The sequence below is a fragment of the Camellia sinensis genome, chromosome 8, assembly GCF_055761805.1.
Source record: "Camellia sinensis isolate YWXY chromosome 8, ASM5576180v1, whole genome shotgun sequence".
In the NCBI taxonomy this organism is placed as follows: domain Eukaryota; kingdom Viridiplantae; phylum Streptophyta; class Magnoliopsida; order Ericales; family Theaceae; genus Camellia; species Camellia sinensis.
This window is the reverse complement of record NC_138968.1, coordinates 98323470-98348556: the sequence shown is the minus strand read 5'-3', so window position 1 is coordinate 98348556 and position 25087 is coordinate 98323470.

Genomic DNA, 25087 nt, shown 5'->3' with positions numbered 1-25087 from the left:
TACCTGCATAGACCGCATGTTTTGATTGCGTAGACCGCATGATTATTCAAATTTCATTACCTGCGTAGACCGCATATTTTGATTGCGTAGACTGCATGACTATTCAATTCCATTACCTGCGTAGACCGCATGTTTTGCTTGCGTAGACCGCATGATTGTTCAATTTCATTACTTGCGTAGACCGCATGTTTTGTTTGCGTAGACCGCAAGATTGTTCAAATTCATTACTTGCGTAGACCGCATGTTTGCAATCAACTTCATTACTTGCGTAGACCGCATGTTTTGTTTGCGTAGACCGCATGTTTGTAATCAATTCCATTACTTGCGTAGACCGCATCGTCCAATTCCATGGCTTGCGTAGACCGCACGCTTATGATCAATTTCGTTGCCTGCGTAGACCGCGTGCTCCGCTTACATGTTTGTACCTTCACAGCATTGTTATGCTTCCCACTTGCTTTGCATTGTCACGCATTTTCAAATACATCAATATGCATTGTACCTGTTAAGTTTGTTTTCTTTTCAGGCACGATATTGTATGTACGGTTCATTTGAGGCTGGTGCAACCAGATGAACCGGACAGGAATTGGACGGTCTAGGAGACCCTAAATCCTCTGAAGGTGCAAGTCCTTCGGTGTTTGTCGTGCCCGAACGACTTTCGATAAGTTGCATTATACATGTACTTCAAGCGACTCGCGTCGTCGCATATTCAAGTTGTCGTGCATCTCGAAAGCCGCGTGTTGTCGCGCATTTCATGCAACATGCATTTTATACACCATTTGCATCTCAAAAACAAAAACAAAAAAAAAAACAAAAAAAAAAACATGCATTGTCATGCATCATCGTAAATAGTTGCATTGTCATGCATCATTAGAATATAGTACATATTGCATTGGTATTTGCATGCATTCATTGCATCATCTCCGCCGATGGCTCGCGCCTTTCCATGATTAAGCTTGGTCTGGTATGTGCCCATACTTCTCATGTCGAAGCATAGTTCAGTGGACCGTCCTATGTTAGACGCGGCTTGTACGTGTACATGCCCTTCCTAGGAAAAGATTTGGTTTGGCCTGCGTGCCTTATCCATTATATTGCATTTCCATTCCATTGCATATTTGTAGATATTGCATTGTAGTTTGCATGCATTCATTGCATCACCTCCGCCTATGGCTTGCGCCTTTCCATGTTGAGCTTGGTCTGGTATGTGCCCATACTTCTTGTGTCGAAGCATAGTTCAGCGGACCGTTCTATGTTAAACATGGTTTGTATGCGTACATGCCTTGCCTAGGCAAGATTTGGTTTGGCCCGCGTGCCATGTCCATTGCCATCTCCCCAGCATATCCATATATATTACATTGTAGTGTAATTGTTGCATCCAGCATTAGGATCGTAGTCCTTTCCCAGCGGGTCGTTTCCCCACTTATGTCATTCCACCCAATACTTGTTCTTGTGTCCGTCTACATTACTCATAGTTCAGTGGACCGTTCTATGGTAGACGGACTTGTTACCTCCATCAATCTATTTGACATTTGCGTGGTTTTGAACCGCTTTTGATTGGATCATGATCCGATTGCTTTGCATATAGCTTGCATTGTTTCAATTACATTGCATCTTTATTTACATTGTTTATACATTGTTTTGTATATATTGTATATCATTTTGCATCCATTTTTGCATTGTCATGCATGTTGCTAATAATATTGTACCTGTTAAGTTTGCTTTCTTTTCAGGCACGATATTGTATGTACGGTTCATTTGAGGCTGGTGCAACCAGACGAGCCGCACAGGTATTGTATCCTCCGAGTGAGACGTATTCAGAATTGCATAATTCTTTTACATCCTTTCTGCATTGTAGTGTAGTTCGGTGTATGCTAGCTTAAAATTGTCGCATGTATGCTTCATTACAGCTTTCTTTGCATGATCATAAGTTATGTTTGGCCCTGTGCATTGTCGTGCATTTTGCTCCTGCCTTCGGGCGCATACCTTGTTTGTCTTGCATGTTTGTCTAAGTCTTCGGCCTTGTCAAAAATGGGCCGTCTCTGGGCTTTGACATTCACTCCCATCATTGTTATGACTTTCGAGTTCTGTCAAAGAGGGGCAACTGTAGACACCCCATTTTTGACCATCCTCAAGACTTGGACGTCACCGTTCGAACACCCGGTGATCATCCCTGTTTGTGTTCGTTTGGAGTTCCCGGAGGTCTCAGCTACGCGCTTTGCCTCAGGATCTCCAAACTCGACTGTTTAGTGTCTGGTTTTGCACCAAACACTTTTGTTTTTCCTTGGAGGGGCAGGGAATGCCTTGTGAGGCATCCCCACACATCACCGGCCATAGCCATGGGCCACCGGTTGGTATTTTGTTGCCATCGGCAATGTGTGCTGCCAGTCAGCAATATTTGTTGCTGGTCGGCATTCCATTTTGTTAAAATGGCATTTTTGAGCAGCCGACTACTGTTCATATGCTTTTGCAGATATTTTAATACAGCTGTATGGCATTTTGTTCCCCTCCATACACGTGTATGGAGGGATGGCCTTCTTGTCAGCTTACCGTGTAAGCTTTACAAGATTGGCTCCTCTATAAGAGGAGCCCTCCCCTCTTGGCTTTAGGGTTGGACAAAAAGGTTAGAAAAAAAATACAGAGGAGAGCTCTGGATTAGGGTTAGGGTTTGTGTCACACCTATCTCTATTTCTCTCCCTCTTTTTACCTTTGTGTGTGTCTAGGTGCATTTGTGTCTTACTATTGCACACAAACACATAGTGTTACACCTTCCCTTGGCTACTGAGGTTCTAAGAGGTTGTTCTTGAGGTTCTTGGGTGGTTTTGAGCTTGGAGGAGCAGCTGGTCCACCATTGTTGAAGAGGTCTTCAAGGGTAACAATCTTACCCCTTTTTTACCCCTTTCTTGCATTGTATTTTTTCCTATCTTTGAACTATTTTTCAGCTTAGTATATAACATAAAAAAGTTCTGTTTTTGGGCCCTCTAAATAGTTTGTTTAGAGTGTTTTGTGGTTCGGAGGTGTTTGACCCCTCTTAGGCCTTGAGAGGCCCCATTTTGTGCTATTTTGAGTGAGCTCCGGGACCTTGGTGTTTGGGCCTCCTCACCACTGAAATCTTAAGGGATTTCAGAGGTGAGGATGGTGCCTTGAGGTCCTAGGGAGGAGAGAGCCACCCCCTCTCCTTGTTGTCCTTGAAAAGGACCATTTTTGGCCTCTTAAGGGAGCACCTAGCTAAGCTTCATGTTGACCATGCCTTAGCTGTTTTTTTGTGCTTATTATGTCATAATATGCCTCTGTTTTTAATTGGTTTTGGTACACCATGCATGCTTAGCATACCTACCTTGTAATGCCATGTGTAGGCCTTAACATGCCTTAGGTTGTAAACCATTGTTCAAGTATGTTTTAGGTCTAGCTTTGTGAAGCATTTGTGCTTATTTTTCCATGTTTGAGGTCTGTCCATAGTTGTTTGGGTCGACTTTTCCATGCATTATATGCCCCCTTTGCATTTTGGCTTGTTGGCCTTAAAAGTGTGAGTGTGTAGCATGCACTACTTGCTTTATTCTAATGATTTGGGACCATTTGCCATGTTATTTCAGTCCCTTTAACATGCTTATATGCTTGCCTTGGGTGCCTCTTTGAAGCTTTGGAAGCTTGTGTAGCATGCTCCATGTTTTGGCATTTGTGCATGCCTTTGAATTTAGGACATTTGGATGCCATCTAAGTGATCTTTAGGCCTTGTCTTAATATGCTAAAATTCTGTTTTTAGTCATTTAATTCATGCCATGTGTGGTTGCACTAAGTGTATTTCAATGCTTCTTTGGTGGGAGTTAGGGATTGGACCATGTTTGCATACACGTGTGCGTGTGTTTTGGGCTTCATTTCTTTGGCTTTGGCCACTGTTTTGGGCCTAGCATAGGGCTGTCCAAATTAGTGTAAGACCATCCTCTTATGTCATTGCATGCATGCCTTGCATACCATCACATATTCGCTTCATTTCACCTTATGATTGCATGCCATGCGTAATTGCATTTTGTTGAAGTGCTTGAGTTGCATGATATGTTGTTGTATGCTTAGGTTGTAGTACACCCGGCATGTATTCTCTCCTTTAGCCACTTAACATGTTGTTGCATGTTTGTGCATTGCCCATGTTCATGCTTGCATGCTAGTTTGCATGCTTAGGATTGCATTCCATCTAGCATGCATGCCTTGTCCCTTGATCAAGTGATAGGAATTGGGCTTTGGTTTGTTGGTTTGGATTACATTTGACATCAAAATGCATAACTTGGTCTCTTGGCCCATCACGCATTGAAATGCGCGATTGATGGTCCAAGTACCAAGGATCATGGCCCTTTGAGTCACTGACATGATAGGGGACATGATTGGTGCATACATTGCTTGAATTGCATTGCCATGCTCTGCCTTGCCCTCTGTTGCTGTCAACTGCAGGTTCTGCAGGAACTTTCTGCCGACCGGCAGTGCTATGTGCCGACCGGCAATCATTCTTGGGCCGATAGCTTCACCAACAGCCGGTGATCACACACCACTGCCGGCGGCCATTGTATTCAGCCGGTGGCACTCCTCAATGTCCAGGGGAACAATCCCGAGACTTTGGCAGTCCCCAGAGGAGTATATCAAGGAAAACAGAGGCAGCCTAGGCATGGCAGTGCATTTCCTAGCAAGACCCGAGCAGGCATTGCATTGAGCTCTCTTCCCAAAGCGGTTTACTGTTTTTCCTAGCTTAGTTAGTTTGTTAACTAATTATGTAACTTGTAATAATTAATTAGCTTGCGAGTTAGTTAATTTGTAATATTTATTTGGTCCCTCCGAGCGAGGGCAAATTTTTAATAAGTGTGGGTGAGTGTGTGCATGTCTTCCAACCCCCACTTCTTTCCCCTTTTACTTACCTGCTTTGATGGTTAGTAATAGGACATATTTAAATTAGCATACCTTATGCTATGCATGCGTGCATCCATACATTTGTCTTGCATGCACCGGGCTCGGTACATCATGCTAACTGCATTCGTACTTCAATTCCAAATTGAATACGTGCATCAATTGACTGCATTTCACATGCCATACTTAGGTTAGCCGAGCCTATTCTAAGTGCATCCTGTACGTGTTACATTAGTCAATTTGACATGAACTAGGACCATGCTTGTTGGCTAACTAGTTTATTGTTTTGGCACGGAGTACGATGTAAGTATTTATGCTTTAGCATCTCGCATGAGTGTGAATGCTATCATGACAGCATGCTTACCATGTGGCTAGATGCTTATGTGATAAACTGTTTGAATGCCTGTGGGTGAAGGTTAGATTGTCTGAGTTGGAAAAACTCGTTGAAATCCCTATTTTAGCCTACTTGCGAGTAGCAAATTCCAAAATGTTTTTCAAGACAAACGGATATGCAATGTTTATTTCCAAATTAGGCAATCTAGTCTATACTTGTGTGCTGTGCGCATAACATAGTAATTCTAGGCTAATAAATGGAATAAGAACACATAACGTTTTCAAAACTGGATATCACGGTTAGTAGAGGCCGATCTTCAGACCGGGCGAGAGGGGGTGCTCATAGCTGACCTTCCCCGATCGTACCCAAGTTCTCGAGCCGAGACAACTTTGGTGATGACGGACACGTGGCCTTCGGTACCGAGTCAGGGTTTCCTAAATTCCCCTATTTTAAAATATTTAGGTGGCGACTCTGTATCTGGCAAAGCAGTCCATGTTTGACACTTCTTTTCAAAAATCTGTTTCTCAAAACGATTTGTCGGATTTGGAATCTTTGGTTCAGATTAAGAACCATGACACAAATCGAGTCCGAACTGTAGCATGAGGCCCACGCGGGCGCGTCTACAGCTACTTCCTCATCAGCCATCACTTTGGCTGTTGTATCAGACTTCCTCAGCACACTAAGTAGAACCACGCCCTCAGTGTACAGTTTTGCTTCTGTAAAGTCTGCACATGCAATGAAGGGTTGTGGGTTTGCGTTTATTTCTTCTATTTCCCCATTACTTAGGGTTATCATCACCTTCTAATAAAAAGAAGAAGGTGCACATTTGTTGGTGTGGATCCAATCTCTACCAAGTAAGGCATTGTACTTGGCATTGCTGTCTATGACAAAGAAGGTAGTCATGCAGTCTCTTGTTCCTACACTCAGTTTGATTGGCAATATGCCTTGAGCATCATGGCTTCCTTTTCTTCTCCATGGACTTTCTAAATTTTTGCATCAATGACTAACGTGAAGAACTTGACTAAAGCCAATGGTCTGGCTTCTTGACTTTCCTGTCTATGACCAGGCATTGTTGGTATCACTGACGGTGTACTCATCATCAGTACTTTCTTGTACTAAGTGTTTCAAGTGTGCTACTTCCTCGTCAGCCATCACTTTGGCTGCTACATCAGACTTCCTCAGCACACTAAGTAGAACCACGCCCTCAGTGTATAGTTTTGCTTCTGTAAAGTCTGCACATGCAATGAAGGGTTGTGGGTCTGCGTTTATTTCTTCTATTTCCCATTACTTAGGGTTATCATCACCTTCTAATGAAAACAAGAAGGCGTACATTTGTTGGTGTGGATCCAATCTCTACCAAGTAAGGCATTGTACTTGGCATTACTGTCTATGACAAAGAAGGTAGTCATGCTGTCTCTTGTTCCTACACTCAGTTTGATTGGCAAAACGCCTTGAGCATCATGGCTTCATTTTCTGCTCCATGGAATTTCTAAATTATTGTATTAATGACTAACGTAAAGAACTTGACTAAAGCCAATGGTCGGGCTTCTTGACCTTCCTACCTATAACCAGGCATTGTTGGTATCATTGACGGTGTGCTCATCATCAGCACTTTTTTGTACTAAGTGTTTCAAGTGTGTTACTTCCTCATCAGCGATCACTTTGGCTATTACATCAAACTTCCTCAGCACACTAAGTAGAACCACGCCCTCTGTGTACAGTTTTGCTTCTGTAAAGTCTGCACATGTAATGAAGGGTTGTGGGTCTGCGTTTATTTCTTCTATTTCCCCATTACTTAGGGTTATCATCATCTTCCAATGAAAAAAAGAAGGCGCACATTTTTTGGTGTGGATCCAATCTCTACCAAGTAAGGCATTTTACTTGGCATTGCTGTCTATGACAAAGAAGGTAGTCATGCAGTCTCTTGTTCCTACACTCAGTTTGATTGGCAAAATGCCTTGAGCCATCTGCTTATCCCCAGCAAAACCAGTAATGGTTGTGTTTGTTGGGATTAACCTGGGGTTCCTCTTACCCAACTTCCTTCAGGACGAGTGAGGAAGCAAATTTACTGCTGCCTCATTATCTACCAAACTGTTCATTTATATCCCATCGAAATATGCCTTTATGTACAAGGGCTTAACATGATGGAGTTATAGATGTTGTAGGATATTCGAAGGGATATGACAAGGTGACTATGCTTACCTCTTCATTCTCTTCATCACTTTCCATGAGTTTGGCCACTTTATACTTATCCTGGATTATGCTGGTCTGTGAGCCCTGACTGGAGATTTCTATAGGGTTATTCTCCTGACCCACCTGATTTCCCTCTTCAACTTGAAACTCCTGCGATAGTATATAGACCATATTGATTGGCATTTTTAGAAAGTGAGACTGCATTTGTTCTCCTTTTGTGTTAGTCTGCATCGATGTTTGAAATGCATCTTCCATGTTGCATTCTGGAACCTCTAAGTTACTAGGCACCTTTATAGCAAATTGTGATTGGTTTGCCATGAACACAGACTCTGTTTGCTCAGCCATGAAGGCATTGAACATTTCTTCATCTGCTAATATTCTCTCCTAGCCAGGCTTATTTTTTTCATCTGTCTCAGTCTCATCATCATTTTCCAACAAGGCTTTTTCAAGGCCTACCAAACTTTCTTTTTCTTTGGCTTTTAGTTCAACATGAACCTCAGCCAATCTTTCTCTACTGGCTTAACTTCTGATGACCGTGGGATTAGGCTTCAAATTTTTCCTTTCTCCCAATTGACCTCGTGGTTGCACAAAAGAGGTGCCTTCACCAGTTTCCTTTAGATCCTTCTGATATCAAGTGAACCTTCATTGGATCTTTCTCATCTGAGACTTGGAAATCATAGGAACCATATCTGGTTCTTTTGTCTTTGGATTTTTGAACAGGACCCAATTGTTTGGAGCCACCAATAGAGGCTTGACCATTCTGTCCCTTCCTGCAAAGGTTCTTCCTTGGGTTGGTATCATTTTAGGTTTGCTTTGCATAACAAACCAAGTACCCTTCAAACTAGAGGCAAAGATGAAGAAGATTAGACCTCATCAGAAGAAGCTTGCAAAGCTAGAACAGAAGTACCCTTCAAACTAGAGGCAAAGGTGTCAGATGTGCTCGGAGAGCCGAAGATGAGTCCTCTTGCAAATCAACAGCCACTCTCCTGGATACGGATGGCTTCAAAACCCTAAAACCATTTGGCATGGATTTGTTACACTTCTACCCTTTGAGAGGCTCGCTGGGCCGAAAACCCGGAAGGGCGACCCAGGCAAAAGTTAGAGCAAAAGAAAAATACAAAAAAGAAAAAAATGCAAAGAAAAGAACAAAAAAGAAAATAAAAAGAAAAGGAAATGAAATGAAAAGAAATGAAAAGAAATGAAATGAAAAGAATTGAAAAGAAAAGAAAAACAAAGCTCGCAAGGTCGAAAACCCGCATCGGGCGCCTTGGCAAAAGTTAGAGCCTAAAAAGGAGAGGTTAAATACCCGAGTGTACCTTAACCCTGAACTACGTAAGGCTTGATTCCCATCTTTGGGATACGTAGGCAACTTCATCTTGAAGTCCAGCCACAAACACTGCGAATTCGATCATGTCCATGCAATGGTTCTGATAATCTTTGCCTTTTCTGTATCCGAGAGTTCGGTTGCAATCATCGCTTCGAGGACTGATTATAATGCGCCGCGGTGCCATTCACACAAGGGGCAACTTTCCGTTGCCATTCAATGCACTGCGGTGCCGTTCAAACAAGGGGCAACTTTCCGTTGCCATGCAGCTCTCTTCGAGCAAGGGGGCAATTCTTGTCCAGATCCGAGGTTGTACATCTCAAGAGTAAGTTCCGCGCTTGTTAAGCATCGGCCGTTTGCAAAAATAGTTTTTGAGAATTTTTACTGAGGTTGACTGATCCCTCGAAAATTATTCCATATTTTCCAAAACTGGACCATTTCTTGGACCCAAAAAAGGAAAATTTTCAGTGCTCATAGCCTGACTTGCATGATTTCAAATCAAAAATTGAACAAGCATGTTAATCTAACTTTCATGTTGGTCAAAATTGTTTTAAAACCAAAATAAAAAATGGCCAAAATAATGAACTGGGGGCACAGTTGAGTAAGGCTTCCTGTCTTTCCCCTGTTGTCAATGCATTTGCCAAAAAGGGCACCCGACCTGCCAAGAAGGGCACAACTGAAGTCAACAACAAAGGGCTAAAAGCTCTCTCATCCTCCAAGCAACGAGGAATCAAGTCAAGTACGAGGCACGAACTGGGATGGGGCGAGATATTCCACTCCCTCATCTAGACAGATCTAACCACGTCCAAACTCCCCAGCAGGGCATCATCAACCGATGTTAGCTGCAGATTTGCTACACACCCAGTTGTAGCACAACCCCTCTATGGGAGAAACTTACTGTTGTGAACAAGAGTCTAGCGAAATACCAGGGGCAAGAGCCCACAATTTCCAGCTTATCCATCAACCACCCAGGGGAGGGATGAAAAATGAGAGATTAAAGAATAGAGAGATGTGCGCTGAGAGAAAAAGCGAGAAAAGGGTTTTGAGAGAAAAAACCGAGCTTGAGAGCCGAGTGATGTGAGAATCACAAATAAGAAAGGGTGGGAATAATATCCGGTGAAACAGGCTCCCTGTGTACGTCTGTGCGTCGTGTCTTTTGTTTTGTTTGTCTCGATTCTTGCTTTGAGTCATTCCGAGCGTGTCTCGACGTGTTTAGGTTGTTTACCTTTTGTTTTCCGTTGTTGAGTCTTTCTCGCTGTGTTCAGTCGTAGGCTCAATACCTGGTCGAAAACTCATCTCTCAATTTCAAAAATAAATCATTTTGTGCTCAGAGTGCTGTGCCATCCTTCACGTTTGTGCAAAACAAGATTCTTTTTTCCATAAAACTGCAGGGTCCACCCCCGATAAGTGTGAACGGTGAAACCAGGACCTATTTGAAGCTATGATGGTTCTAAACTGCAAAGCAAAGACAAAAGAGCGAAAATCGAAGTATCTGAGTTTGTGTCAACTTCAGAAAATTCCGTGATTGTACTCCAGACGTACCTCTTCAGGGCCTTGTCAATGCTCCGAAATATGAGTGTACCTCTACCTCAGGCGCAAGATCAATCCTGCTTCAAGGTTATACACTCTTCCACTTACATTGTTATGCACCCACTTCACTTGCATTGTAATGCATTATACCTATCAAGTTTCTTCCTCAGTCATGCATGATATTGTATGCATGGTTCATTCAAAGAAGTTCCGTTTTAAGGTCATTCACTTTTGTGTATCAATCACACACACTCACTTTAGTGTATCAATCACACTTCATTCGCTTAGTGTATCAATCACACTTCATTCGCTTAGTGTATCAATCACACTCTAATTTCAATTACACTCTAATCTACTTAGTGTATCAATCACGCTTCAGTTACGCTCTCATTCATATAGTGTATCAATCACATTTCTTTCATTTTGTGTATCTATCACACACATTCTCATTTTGTGTATCTATCACGCACATATTCGCTTTTGTATCAATCACACTCTCTTCACTTAGTGTATCAATCACATTTCTTTCATTTTGTGTATCTATCACACACATTCTCGTTTTCTGTATCACACTTTCAGTGTATTAATCACACTTCATTGATTTAGTATATCAATCATACTTGTTCACATAGTGCATCTATCACACTTTGTGTTCACTTTCAGTGTATCAATCACACTTCATTGATTTAGTATATCAATCATACTTGTTCACATAGTGCATCTATCACACTTTGTGTTCATTTTCAGTATATCAATCATACTTTGTTCGCACTGTGCATCTATCACACTTTGTGTTCGCTTTTAGTGTATCAATCACACTCTGTTCACATAGTGCATCTATCACACTTTGTGTTCCTTTTTAGTATATCTATCATACTTGCTCACTAAGTGCATCTATCACACTTCGTGTTCGCTTTCAGTATATCTATCATACTTTCTCACTAAGTGCATCTATCACACTTCGTGTTCGCTTTCAGTATATCTATCATACTTTGTTCACTTAGTGCATCTATCACACTTTGTGTTCACCTTTAGTATATCTATCATACCTTGTTCACTTAGTGCATCTATCACACTTTGTGTTCACCCTTTGTGTATCTATCACACTATGCTCACCATACTCGCTTAGTGTATCTATCACACGCTCAACTGCTGTATGTATCACATGTTGCTTCATATAGTGTATCTATCACATGCTCGCTTTGTGTATCAATCACACACGTTCGCTTTGTGTATCAATCACACACTCTCACTTTGTGTATCTATCACACGCTCACACTTTGCTTCATATAGTGTATCCATCACACTCGCTTCACCTTTTATGTATCTATCACACTATGCTCACTTTGTGTATCTATCACACGTTCACTTTGTGTATCCATCACACGCTCCCTTTGTGCATCCACCACACACGGTTGCTTAGTGTATCTATCACATATTTGCTCAGTGTATCCATCACACTTATTTCGCTTTGTGTATCTATCACACTTTGCTTTGCTTAGTGTATCAATCACACTTTATTCGTGTAAGCATGTCCATCACACTCTCTTCACTATGTGTATCTATCACTCATGTTTGTCCACTTAGTGTATCTATCACACTCCGTTCACTTTTGTGTATCTAATGCACATGTTCGTGAGAATTGCATAATTCTCTTACATCCTTTCTGCATTGTAATGTAGCTTGGTTTCAACTTGCTTAAAATTGTCGCATGTATGCTTCATTACAGCTTTCTTTGCATGATCATAAGTTATGCTCGGCTTCGTGCATTGTCTTGCATTCCGCCCCTGCCTTCGGGCGCATATCTTGTTTATCTTGCATGTTTGTCAAAGTCTTCGGCCTTGTCAAAAATGGGTCGTCTCTGGGCTTTGACATTCACTCCCGTCATTGTTATGACTTTCGAGTTCTGTCAAAGAGGGGCAACTGTAGACACCCCATTTTTAACCGTCCTCAAGACTTGGACGTCACCGTTTGAACACTCGGTGATCATCCATGTTTGTGTTCGTTTGGAGTTCCCGGAGGCCTCGGCTACGTGCCTTGCCTCAGGATCTCCGAACTCGACCGTTTAGTGTCTGGTTTTGCACCAAACACTTGCATCTTGCCTTTGAGAGGCAGGGTAGGGGTTGTAGACCATCCCCACCCACCACCGGCAGTGGCTAGAGGCCACCGGCTGGTTTTTACTGCCATCGGCAATCTTTTCTGCCGGTCGGCACCTTTTGTTGCCGGTCGGCATTGTGTTTGGCCGGCCAGCCACTGTTTTAGATCAGTCGGCCACTTGTCCTGGCCGAGTCCTTTTCTTGAGGGAGCTTGACCCTCTTGAACCTTTTTTTAGCTTCTCCAAGAAGCTTGACCCCTTTTAGCTTCTCCAAGAAGCTTGACCTTTTTTTAGCTTCTCCAAGAAGCTTGAACCTTTTGACCTTTTCTAGCTTCTCCAAGAAGCTTGAACCTTTTGACCCTTTTAAAGCTTCTCCAAGAAACTTGACCCTTTTGAACCTTTTTGTTTAGCTTCTCCAAGAAGCTTGAACTTCTTGACCCCTTTGCCTAGCTTCTCCAAGAAGCTTGGCCCTTTTGCTCCAAGCTTCTAAGAGAAGCTTGGCCTTTTTGGTCAAAGCTTCTAAGAGAAGCTTTGCCCCTTTGGTTTCTCTATATAAAGAGAGCCTCTCCTCCCCTTTAGGAGGTTAGAAAAATCTGATATAGAAGAGATATATATCACTCTCTCTATATATCTCCCTCTCTCTCTACATTTGTGTTGGTTTTGAGGGTCCAAAAGGGCCTTGTTCTTGGCCTATTTGCACTACACCCTATAGCATCATTCCACCACTTCCATTCCAGCAGCAAGGGGAGGAATTCCAGCAGCTTAGAATCATCAAAGTTGGTCCAAGAAGCAACAAAAGCATTGGTCTTCAAGGGTGAGTAGCATTTCCCCCTTTTTGGTCCATTTCTTGCACCATTTGTAAGCCATACATGCTTACTGTTTTGAGCTCCGGCCCTAACTGAGAGTGGCCTTGTTTTGAGCTCTTTTTCACTTTTTCTTAAGGGCTCAACACTGTTTGAGCCCCCCATCTTGCACTTGCTTCAATATCCTCCTTGAATGCCATAATCTTGCATAGAATTTTTGGCTTGCGTGTGATCTGTTTTGAAGCATGATGTAAACTGTAAATAGGCTTATTTTGAGCCCTTCTTCAACATTGAAGAAGGGCTCATTACTGTTTGGGACCTCCATGTGCCACTTCATGTTATATCCTCTCTTTGGTCCCCATTTTTGCATGCTTTGGCAGCCTATCATGTTTCTGTTTTTGGTCTTTTTACAGGCCTAGAAATAGTCTTATTTTGACCTTCTTAACATGTTTCATCAAGGGTCTTTGGCTGTTTGATGAATATTTTGTATACCTCATGTTATAGCCTCTTTTGAGCCTCATTTTGCATTGCATTTCTAGCATGTTTGTATACTGTTTTGGAGTTTTTATAGTTCTGTAAATATGCTTATTTTTGGCCCCTCTTCAATGTTGTTGAAGGGCCCTAACCTATTTGGAGTTAGCAGCTGTGAGTTGCTTCATAATCTCATGTTTAGGGCCATTTTTGCATGTCGTTGTTGCCCTATCTTTGCTTGCTGATTAGCCATGATTTATACTGGAAAAATGCTGATTTTGGGACTGCCTTGCTACTGTCTATTCATTGCATGTCCATATTGTGCATATTTGGTATAGCTATAGGCCATTTCGGGTGCCAAAAGTCCATGTTTCGGGACTATTCCATGCATCGGGTGTGTTTTCGCCTCATTTCGGGGCTGTTTTCCCCCACATTTCAGTGCTGAAATCCCATTGGCATGTTTGCATATCATTTTCCATGCCATTGCATTGCATATGCCATTGTCTCGGTTTGCGTGCCCGTGTGCACGCATTTCGAGGCACTTCATTTTCATCCATCGGCCTCTTGTGTGAGTGCGGCTGAGGCTCTCTCATGTTAGTATAAGTCTATGTTGCATTCTATATGCCATTTTAGCCATTGCATTACATATGTCATTGCCTCGGTTTGCGTGCCTGCGTGCACGCATTTCGAGGCACTTCATTTTCATCTTATGGCCACTGATGTGGGTGCGGCTGAGGCTCACTCACATTGGTGTAAGTCCATCTTGCATTGTGTATGCCATGTTTCAATACGTTGCGCATGTTATGTTGTTAGCATTGTGTATGCCATGTAGTTGCATAGCATGCTTGTATTCTTGTTTGCATACCTAGGTTGCATTGCATTGGCATGCACGCCTTGCCTCTTGATCATGTGATAGAGGTTGGGCTTTATGTGTTTGTTTGGTTTGCATGACATTTGAAATCAAAGCGCATACTTGGTTTCTTGGACCATCACGCATCGAAATGCGCAATTGGCGGTCCGAGAGTCAAGGAACATCCCCCTTTGAGTCAAAAGCATGATAAGGGATGTGTTGGTGCATACACTTGCTTGAAATTCCATGCCATACACTGTCTGTTCTTGTTGCTGTCAAAAACTGTCTTCTGCAGGGAGTTTCTGCCGACCGGCATCATTTAGTGCCGACCGGCAATTGGTGGCTGGCCGATAATTACATCATCTGCCGATGGAAATTATGCACTGCCGGTGGGCATTTCCCCCAGCCGGTGGCACTCTGCAGTGTGCAACAAGCCTGTCCCAGTACTTTGGCACTGTTCAGAGAAGCAGGGCAGTGTAAACCGAGGCAGCAATGGTATGGTACGGACTTTCCGGGCGAGACGGGTTCAAGCTTACATCGTTCGCGCATCCCGAGGCGGGGGCTGTGGCCACCTTTCTTCTTTTTGCATTCATTTTGTTCAGTAATTAGAAATTCTGTAATAATTAATGTGGTTAGTTATTTATTCGGACTGTAATATTTATTTGGACCCTCCGAGTGAGGGCAATTGTGTAATAAGTGTGCGTGAGTGTGTGTATGTCTTCCAACCCCACGTCTTTCTTCCCTTTTATTTACCCGCTTATGATGGTAGACTAGGGCATATTTAAATTAGCATACCTTATGCTATGCATGAGTGCATTCATACATTTGCCTTGCATGCACCGGGCTCGGCGCATCATTCTAACTGCATTTGTATTTCAATTCCAAATTGAATACGTGTTAGTTAAAGCATTTCACATGTCATTGTAGATTAGCCGAGCCTATCTTAGTTGCATCTTGCATGTGTTGCATTAGCCATCTTAACATGAACTAGGATCATGCATATGATTATTAACTAGTTTTTGTTTTGGCTCAGAGTACTAGGTAAGCTTTTATGCTTTAGCATATCGCATGCGTGTGAGTGTTGCCATGACAGTATGATTACCATGAGGCTAGCTGCTTATGTGATATAACTGCTTGAATGCCTGTGGATGGAGGTTGAATTACCTAAATTGGAATAATGCATTAAAACTGTGAGTTTTAAGCCCACTAGATAGTGGCAAAATCATCTTCTCTAAAAGCCCACTTGAGGGTGGCAAAATCTGTATTTTAGCCTACTTGCGAGTAGCAAACCATTTTCAAAACAAACATGAAATGTTTTGTTCCAATTTGGGCGATTTGGTCTATACTTGTTTGCTGCGCGCATAACATAGTAATTCTAGGCTAACAATTGGTTTAAGAACACATAAAGTTTTCAAAAACGGATATCACGGTTAGTAGAGGCCGGTCTTCGGACCGGGCGAAAGGGGGTGCTCATAGCTGACCTTCCCCGATCGTACCCAAGCTCCCGAGCCGAGACAACTCCGGTGATGACGGACATGTGGCCTTCGGCACCGAGTCAGGGTTTCCTAAATTCTCCAATAAAAAATATTTAGGTGGCGACTCTGTATCTGGCAAAGCAGTCCATGTTTGGCACTACTTTTTCAAAAATCTGTTTCTCAAAACGATTTGCCAGATTTGGACTCTTTGGTTCAGATTAAGAACCGTGACACAAATCGAGTCCGAACTGTAGCATGAGGCCCACGGGCGCGTCTACAATTGGGCTCAATTTTCGGAAGTCTTTTATGAAAAGTATTTCCCACGGTGTATTCAAGACAACAAGGTGATAGAGTTTGAAAACTTAAAGTAAGGAAACAAAATCATAGCAGAATATGAGGCACTGTTTAACGAGTTAGCTCATTTCGCACCGCACATGGTCAATACGAACTACAAGAAGACAAGGAAATTTGAGAGAGGACTCCGAGATTCTATCCTTGAGAAGATTAATGTTATGAAATTGATGAAATATGTGGATGTATTGGATAGGGCCATCATGTCTGAAGGTAACTTAGCTAACCGCAACCGGTACTCAGATTGGAAGGGAAAAAGGTAGGGTTCTAATATGCATAAAGGGTCGGAATCCTCACAAAATAAGAAACAGAATTTGGGAACTTCTAGTGCTTTTGGTTTTACTTATGATTCGGCACCAACTTGCCCGGAGTGTGGAAAGAAACATCGATGAGTTTGCTACCGAGCAACTGGAGCTTGCTTTAAGTGTAGGAATCCGGGGCGAGTGGTGAGAGATTGTCCTATGATGGATCAACAAAAGGGGAATAGATCAACTGCCAGTTCAGCCAGTTCCACTCCTGCAACGAAGGCTACGGTGAGACCTACTACGACTAGAGACAATGTAAGACAAGGGAGAGTCTTTTCTCTTGTTCCTGGCAATGTTCAGAATACGGAGCCTGTGGTCTCAGGTACACTCTCTATTAATGGCCAACCTGCTCATGTATTACTTGATTCGGGTTCCACTCATTCCTTTGTTTCGAAAACACTTGCTTCTAATTTGAATAGACCTATGGAACCATAAATTATGTGTTGTGTGTTTTTTCACCATTTGGGAAATTTATGTTATGTGCTTCTCTATATCCTGCATGTGAGCTTTTACTCGGGGATATTCTATTGTATGCTAATTTGATGCCACTGGATATGTTTCATTTTGATATAATTTTGGGGATGGATTGGTTAGCTTGATATCATGCAACCATCGATTATGAGTCTAAACAAGTTGTTTTCCGGCCTCTGGGACAACACGAGTTTAATTTTGTGGGACATGGGGTGGTTCCTCCACCTTATTTGATATCGGTTATGAAAGCTTGCAAATTACTTCAGAAAGGTTGTAAGGGTTATTTGTGTAGTATCCTTCATGTACAAACAACAGATGTGGGTGTTAATAATATCCCCATTGTTAGAGAATTTTTGGATGTATTTCCTAAGGATTTTCCAGGGGACTGATAGATCGTCAGATTGAATTTGTTATTGATATTGTGTCGGGTACTAAACTAATATCAAAAGCACCATACATAATGTTTTTGACAGAAATGAAGGAATTGAAAATACAATTACAAGAGTTGCTTGACAAAGGATTCATCTGATCGAGTACATCGCCATGGGGCGCACTAGTTTTGTTTGTGAAAAAGAAAGATGGGACACTCTGGTTATGTATTGACTATCGGGAACTTAATAAGGTAACCATAAAGAATAAATTCTCTTTACCTCGAATTGATGATTTATATGATCAATTACTAGGGGCACAAGTGTTTTCTAAAATTGACTTGAGATCCAGATATCATCAGTTGAAGGTCAAAGTAGAAGATGTTAAGAAGACCACCTTCCGAACTAGGTACGATTATTATGAATTTTTAGTTATGCCATTTGGGGTTACGAATGTACCAGCAGCTTTTATAAATTTAATGAATCAAATTTTCAAACCATTTTTGGATGAGTTTGTAGTGGTGTTCATTAATGATATCCTTATTTATTTGAAAAGTAAAGAGGATCATGAAAAGAACTTGAGATTAATTCTTCAAACACTTAGAGACAAGAAGTTATATGCTAAACTAAAGAAATGTGAATTTTGGTTGAATGAAGTGGTGTTTTTGGGGCATGTGATTAATAAAGATGGTGTGACTTTTGATCTGCAAAAGATTGAAGGTATTGTGTGTTGGCCTACCCCTACTAATGTTACAGAAGTGCGTAGTGTTATGGGTTTAGCGGGTTAATATAGAAGATTTGTTAAAGATTTCTCCAAGATTGCAGTGTCGCTTACCCAATTAACTCAAAAAGGTGTTCCTTTCAACTGGACAGAACAGAGGGAGTCTACCTTCCAAGAATTGAAAAACGGGTTCACAACAGCACCAGCTCTTGCCTTACCGTCGAGTACCAAAGGGTTTGTTATTTATAATGATGCTTCTTATAAGGGTTTGGGATGTGTAATTATGCAGAATGGGAGAGTAATTGCGTATGCATCTCGACAATTGAAGTCGTAAGAAAAGAATTACCCAACACATGACTTGGAGTTAGCCGCAGTGGTGTTTGCATTGATGATATGGTGGCATTATCTGTATGGTTCAACATGTGAAGTCTACACAGATCACAAAAGCCTCAAGTACTTTTTCACTAAGAAAGAATTTAATATGCGACAAAGACGATGGTTAGAACTCATTAAAGATTATGACTTGCAGATTCATTACCATCCCAGCAAGGCCAACACGGTAGCAGATGCTCTTAGTAGGAAGTCAATGGGAAATCTAACATGTTTGTTTACGGAGCGGAACGAACTATTACTTGACTTGGAAAGAATGGAAGTGGAAATTGTACTACATGAACAGAGTGGAATGTCAGCCGCAATGGTGGCACAACCGACTGTTATCGAGGAAATTAAACACAGGCAATTGGAGTATGAATTCCTTTAAGCCAAGATCGGGTTTCTCTGTGGAAGCACAAGTGTTTTAGTTTAAAGGAAGACTGTGTGTTCCAAATGTCCCAGAACTTAAAGGAAGAGTTTTGGAAGAAGCTCACAAGTCCAAATTTACTAAGCATCCCGGAAATACTAAGATGTATCAAAATCTCAAGAAAGCTTTTTGCAGAGTTTATCTCAAGATGTCTTCAATGTCAGCAAGTGAAAGCGAAGCATCAAAGACCAGCAGGTTTACTTCAACCCCTCCCTATTTCAGAATAAAAATGGGAGCACATAACCATGGATTTTATTGTTGGCTTACCCCGAACGCCCCAGGGTATGGATTCTATATGGGTTATTGTGGATAGATTGACTATGTCCACTCACTTTTTGCCTATCAAAACTATTTATAATGCTGATAGACTTGCTACTGTATACATTGATGAGATTATTCGTTTGCATGGCGTTCCTGTCTCCATTATGTTGGATAGAGATTCTAAGTTTTCATCGAGATTTTGGCAAAGCCTACAAAATGCATTGGAGATGGAATTGAGATTTAGGCCTTGTTTGGGAACAGGAATTTTTAGTAACTTTTTGATTTTTTGACAAAAATATGATGTAAAAAAAAACTAGTATGTTTGGGATGATTTTTTGGTTTTTTACAAACACATGTGCAAAAAGTAGAGAGAAAAGAGAATCTTTGACTTTTTGGTATAGGTTGTTGGCTTTTTGATTTTTTTAGTATTTTTTGACTTTGAGGCTAAAAAGTGATGTTGCCAAATGAGGCCTTGTAGCGCCCGACTTCCTCCGCGCGCCCCCCCTTTCGGAGAGGGCGCGAATTGGTCTTACTACAGTTCGGACTCCTGTCACGGTTCTGAATCTAATCTCACAAGGTGCAATGTGAAACTAATAAACACCAAAGAGTCCAATCTGGAAAATCATTTTGAAAATTCGATTTTGAATCAAAAAGTGCCAAACATGGACTGCTTTTCCAGATTACAGAGTCGCCACCTAAATATTTTGTTTTTGGAAAATTTAGAAAACCCTGACTCGTGCCAAAGGCCACGTGTCCGTCATCACCAAAGTTGCCTCGGCTCGGGAACTTGGGTACGAGAGGGGAAGGTCCTGAAATGAGCACCCCTGCTTGCCCTATCAAAGATCGGCCTCTACTAAACATGATATGTCATTTTATAAACACATGTGTTCTTATTCTAGTTATTAATCTAACTTTACTATGTGATGCGCACAACATAAAAGTATAGACTTAATCATGAGAATTGGAACAAAACAACTTATGTTTGTTTTTGAAAATGCTACTCGCAAGTAGGCTAAAGTGTGGATTTACCACCCTCAAGTGGGCTTAAAACATACATTTGATGAATTGTCCCAATTCAGGCAATCAAGCCTTCACCCACAGGCATTCATGCAGTTAATCACTTAAGCAAATAGCCTCATGGCAAGCATGCTATCATGGCAACACTCACACTCATGCAAGGATACTAAAGCGTAAACACTAACAGTGTACTCCAAGCTGTGGACGCGCCCTCGGGCTTTATGCTACCACAGTTCGGACTCAAATGTCGCGGTTCTTAATCTGATCTCACAATGTGCGATGTGAGATTGATAAATTACCAAAGAGTCCAAATCCGGCAAATCGTTTTGAAAAACTGATTTTTAAGAAAGAAGTGCCAAACATGGACTACTTTGCCAGATACAGAGTTGCCACCTAAATATTTTATTTTGGGAGAATTTTGGAAACCCTGACTCGTTGCCTAAGGCCACGCATCCGTCATCACCAAAATTGCCTCGGCTCGGGAACTTGGGTACGATTGGGGAAGGTCAGCTATGAGCACCCCTGCTCGCCCGATCAAAGATCGGCCACTACTAAACATGATATCTTGTTTTTGAGAACACATGCGTTCTTATTCCGGTTAATTAGCTAGAATTTACTATGTGATGCGCACAACACACAAGTATAGACTAGATTACCTAATTTGGAACAAAGCATCGCATATCCGTTTGTTTGGAAATGGTTTGAAGTTTGCTACTCGCAACTAGACTAAAATGCGAATTTGATGAATTGTTCCAATTCAAGTAATCCAGCCTTCACCCACAGGCATTCAGGCAGTTATATCACATAAGCAATTAGCCTCATGGCAAGCATGTTGTCATGTTAACACTTACGCACATGCAAGATGCTAAAGCATAAAGACCTTGCAGTGTACTCCGAGCCAAAACAAGAACATGTTAGAAATCAAATGTATGATCCAAGTCCATGTTAAGATGGCTAATGCAACACATATGAAATGCAGTTAGAATAGGCTCGGCTAATCTAAGGTGGCATATGATATGCGGGAATTTGATACACGTATTCAAGTTGGAACTGAAATACTATGCAGTTAGCATGATGCGCCGAGCCCGGTGCATGCAATACAAATGAATGAATGCAAACATGCATAGCATAAGGTATGCTAAATCAAATATGCCCTAAAACTAACCATCATAAATAAAAGGGAAAAAGAAGTGGGGGTTGGAAGACATGCATCACACACACGCATCACACACACGCACGCTTATTACACAATTGCGCCCTCTCAAGGGAGGGACCGAATAAATAATACAAATCAACTAACTAATCAACTAACAAGCTAATTAATTAATTACACGACCAAATCAAAATAAATAACCAATCTAAGTTATTAAAATGCTGAAACGGCCTCGAGACGAGGGATGCATGCATGCTTGTACGGCTTCGCTCGGAAATCCATCACCATACTCATGCTGCCTCTATTTACACTGTTCTGCACCTCTAAACATTACGCAAGTCTCAAAGTTGCTTCTAAACTACTCCCTGAGGGTTGTGGGAGGTCACTGACCAAGAGGTGAGGCCATCGGCCATGGGGAACTGGTCATCGACCATTTGTGGTAATCTCGGCTAACAATTAATGGCCGCCTGGCACTGAAGATGGTTGACCGGCCATCTTTTCCTGCAGAATCCTGTTTTGCTGCAGTAGAGGACCAACAGAGCATGTCAGTGCATTTTCAAAGCAATGTTTGCACCACCACCCTCCTTATCATGTTTGAGACTCAAAGGAGTATAGTTCTCGACCCTCCGGTTACCAATCACGCATCTCGATGCATGATGGCCAAAAGAGCCAAGTGTGCAAATCAATATGGAATGAAATGCACATAACACGTAAGGGGCCCCAACCTCTATCATGATTGATCAAGAGGCAACAGATGCATGCTCGATGCTATGCAACCTAAACATGCGAGCATACTAGTGCAAAATGAGCATACAAGCAACAATGTTACACAAGGCAATTAGCATATAACAATATGCAAAGACAAGCATGTGACTTTGTTCAATCATGTAACAACATGTTAAGCAACGTAAAACCAAAAGAATGCATGCCAAATGCACTATCGCTTAAGCATGCAACAACATATTAATAGGACCAAGTATGCGACAACATGCAAGGCAAGCATGCAACAACATGCGGGAATGGTCTTAAACCAAAATGGGCAGCTCTCAAATAAGCCCAAATCAGCGGCCAAAATGCTAAGGGATAAGGGACAAAACCACATACAAACATGCATGCTAATGGCCCATCACTTTAAGCACAAAAGGGGCAACCTTTAAGCACACTTAAAAGGAATGAAAAGCATGCAAATGTGACAACATTACATGCTCTGAAATGAAGCTAGGAGTGATGCCAAATCACATAAACAAGTCAAGCATGACATGCTCAAGACAGAAGCCTAAGACTAGTCGAGGGACTTGAACCAAAACTACACAAAACAAAGAGCATATGGCAAATATACCCAAAACAGTCCTAAATCATGCTAAAGTGAGCCTAAAACATGCAATGGCCAAAGCCAAAACAAGCTAAAACAAAGGGGCAAAATCATGAAGCATGCAAGGCCATCAAAGAGGTGTTACACTACACCTAATACAACCAAACATGGTATGATTTAAGCAACCCAAAACAGAGTTATGACATGTCAAAATGAACCCAAAAACCCACTTAGATGGCATCCCAATGACCTAAGCATGATGGCATACACAATGACACATTCATGAGGCATAAAACACAAACTCTTTAAGACATTAAAGGAGTGATAAGTGTAAGTATATAAGCATGAAATATGGACTAAAATAACATTCTAAGTGATGCCAAACCACTGAAATGATCCACATAGAGCATGCGAGAGGATTCAATACCCAAAGCTAACAAGCTAGATTGCATGGTGGCTATACAAAACAATGCAAGCATAACCAAAACAATGAAAAACAGAGGTTAAGCATGCTACAACAAGGCTAAAAGCTTCATGAAGTTGAGCCAAAATCATGCTAAAACACATGTTACAATATAATGCATGTTAAGGCCAAATCATGGGATTACAAGACAAGTGTATGAAGCATGCATGGCATGTCTAAACCAACTCAAAACAGAGGTGTATCATGGCAAACAAAAGCCTAATACATGCTGAAATTGAGCTAAAACAAACTAAACACACATCCTACCACATAAGCCATTTATGCAAGCATTAAAGACAATAAGGAGAGGGGATGACACTCTCCTATTTTGGACCTCAAAACCACCTCTCCACCACTGAAAATCCTCTAGATTTCAGTGGTAGAGAGGTCATGCAAAGACCAAAACAATGGCCAAAATGTATGGCCTAAAACAAGGCCTAACAAGGCCTTGGAGGGGGGAGACAACCCCAAACCTCAAAGTGACCTTAAACAAAGTTCTAAAAAACACAAAATTAGAACTTTTATCAGTTATAGTTGAAACTTAAAACAATAAGCAAGATAGGCTAAAAGCTTGCGCAAAAATAGGAAATAAAGAAGGTAGGTTCTCACCTTTGAAGAACCTCTTCAAGAACACCACTCCAGCAGCTTTCTTGGATTAAAACCAGCCCCAGAACCCTAACAACAACTCCTTAGAGCCTTAACAACCAAGGATGGTGTGATGCTAGGTGTTTGTATGCAATAATGTGACAATATCACACTTTTGAGTACAAAACAAGACCAAACAAGGAAGTATAAATACAATAATATATCTAACCTCTCTAACCCTAATTTTTTCTGCACCTTGGAGGAGGGAGGAGGGGCTCCCTCTTTATAGAGGCTCAAATTCTAAGGCTTCCAAGAGAAGCCAAGCAAGGAGCAAATCCGTCCACACACGTGTATGGAGGGGGTGTAATGTAGATGCCAGCTATGACAGCTGGCATAAAATATCTACCAAAAGCAGATGGAAATGGGTCGGCCGAAAAATATGGCCGATTGACCAACAAAAATGGCCGGCCGACCAAAAACATTGCCGACCGACCAAAATATTTGGCCGGTAGCAAGAAAACATGGTCGGTGGCCTCAAGCCAAGGCCGGTGAGGTGTGGGGATGGCCAACAAGCCATTCCCTGCCCTCAGAAGCAAAAACAAAAATGTTTGGTGCACAACCAAGCACAAAACAAACAAGTTAAGAGGTCTTGAGGCAAGGCGCGCGACCGAAACCTCCGAGAACTCAAGACGAATACGAACATGGATGATCACCGAGTGTTCAAGCGGTGACATCCAAGTCTTGAGGACGGTCAAAAATGGGGTGTCCACAGTTGCCCCTCTTTGATAGAACTTGAAAGTCATAACAATGACGGAAGTGAGTGTCGAAGCCCAGAGATGGCCCATTTTTGACAACGCCGACGACTTAGACAAAGCATACAAGCTGGCAAGATATGTGCTCGTAGGCAGGGGCAAGATGCAAAGAACATGCATGATGCCGAACAAAACTTATGATCATGCAAAGAGAGCTGTAACGAAGCAAATACATACAATAAATGCAACAGTTTAAGCAGGCGGATACAACTCTAACTACATTACATGCAGAAACGATGCAAGAGAATTATACAATTCTCGCTACGTCTCATGCGAAGAATACAATACCTGTCCGGTTCATCTGGTCGTGCCAGCTTCAAATGAACCGTACATACAATATCGTGCCTATGCGGTTCGTCTGGTCGCGCCAGCTTCAAATGAACCGTACATACAATATCGTGCCTGAAAAAGAAAGAAAACTTAACAAGTACAATATTGTTAGAAACATGCATAGCAATGCAGGTGAGCAATGCGTAACAATGGAAGCGAAGTGTGCATAACAATGCAAGT